This window comes from Egretta garzetta, unplaced genomic scaffold (assembly GCF_000687185.1).
Source record: "Egretta garzetta isolate BGI_Z169 unplaced genomic scaffold, ASM68718v1 scaffold60, whole genome shotgun sequence".
Taxonomy (NCBI): domain Eukaryota; kingdom Metazoa; phylum Chordata; class Aves; order Pelecaniformes; family Ardeidae; genus Egretta; species Egretta garzetta.
The window spans coordinates 2,642,548-2,644,245 of NW_009258269.1; positions in this window are offsets into that span (position 1 = coordinate 2,642,548).

Here is a 1,698-nt window from a genome sequence, read left to right on the forward strand (position 1 = left end):
GGAAAAAGGAGGATGGGGGGGGACGTACAGGGTGATGGCGTTTGTCTGCCCAGGTCACCGTTACGTGTGATGGAGCCCTGCTGTCCTGGGGAGGGCTGAGCACCCGCCTGCCGGTGGGAAGCAGGGAATGAATTCCTTGGTTTGCTTTGCTTGCGCACACAGCTCTTGCTTTCCCGATGGAGCTGTCTTTATCTCGAGTTTTCTCACAAGTTTTCTCACTTTTCCCCCCCATCCCACTGGGGGTTGGTGAGTGAGCGGCTGGGTAGGGCTGAGCTGCCGGCCGGGGTTAAACCACAACACCCAGGCGCAGCTCTGAGCAGCTTTCCCAGGGCGCCTTCCACGGTGCTCTGTGAATTCCTTGACGAACACCGGTGGCTAATTCAGAGCTAATCATTGTCTGTTTAAACTTGGTTGCCGTTCTGGGTTTTTTTCACCTTCACTGACATTACCTTACATTTATTTACACTGAACCTCGTCTTCTGTTTTATTGTCAGTAACTCAGTCTCAGAAGATCCTCCAGAGCTTTTCACTGTCAGTGTTAGATTTCATGATCCTGAATAATTTTGTCGCATAGGCAAGCGCTGTCACTTCATTATTCACTGCTTTTCCGGATCGTTGATGAGCGTCACACAGTACAGATCCCAGGACGGGCCTCCGAGGGACCCAGTGGCTGGTCCTTGGCCAACACGAACACTGACCAGTTATCCTTCCCTTGGTCACATGTTTTTAACCACTTATAAATCTGTGGAGGGGCTTCCCTTTATACTCCATAACATCACGGTGTCTCCGAGTGCCTTTTGTGAGAGACCTTGAACGTAACTTTTAGAAAATGCAATTTAACTACGGAAGCCTGGACCTGTGTTGACACCTTCAAAGAAATCTAATAGATTTATGAGATACAGCTTCCGCTGGAGAAGCCATGTTGACTCTTCCCCAATACATCCAGAGCTACCTAGGCTCCTGTTAATTTGGTTGTATATTATGGTTTCTTCCAATATGCCTGTCACAGAGAGCACGCTTGCTTGTCTCCAGTTCCTTGTGCCCTTTTTAAAGAAAAATGATGTCATATTTTCTTCCTCCCACACCACTTAGTGCCACGTCGGAGGAGAGCGGAGGAAAGCTGGAACATGGAGTGATATTTTATCTTGTGGCCTCATGAGAAATGAGAGCTACCTCAGCAGCCCCTCAATCAGGTTATGCAAGTGAATCGGTGCAATTTGCCAAACCCCAAGTTAGCACCTGCATAGACACAGATTTACACCCTTACGTTCATCTGAGCAGGTCAAGATGCAGCAAGGGCAAGGACGGGGTTTGCTCTGATCAGCTTAAAGGGACCAGTGCACATCTGTGCTCAGGAACTGACAGTGCATTGACGTGCATTGGCACCATCCGCCTCAAACTTGACCCTTTTTCCCCAATCAAGACAGGTCTATCGCCGAGATGCCAGGCACATGGTCATGTGGATGGTCTCACTACTTACTGAACAGGATTTATGAAGAACTGTGCCCAAGAAGCTGCAGGAGGTCCTTAAAGGCTTCTTCTTTTACCTAGAACATGCCACTGTGGTTTTTATTATCAGCGTCATTTTAGTCTGGAGAAGAGGAGGCTGAGGGGAGACCTTATCGCCCTCTATGACTACCTGACAGGAGGCTGTAGCGAGGTGGGGGTCGGGCTCTTCTCCCTGGTAATGGACAATAG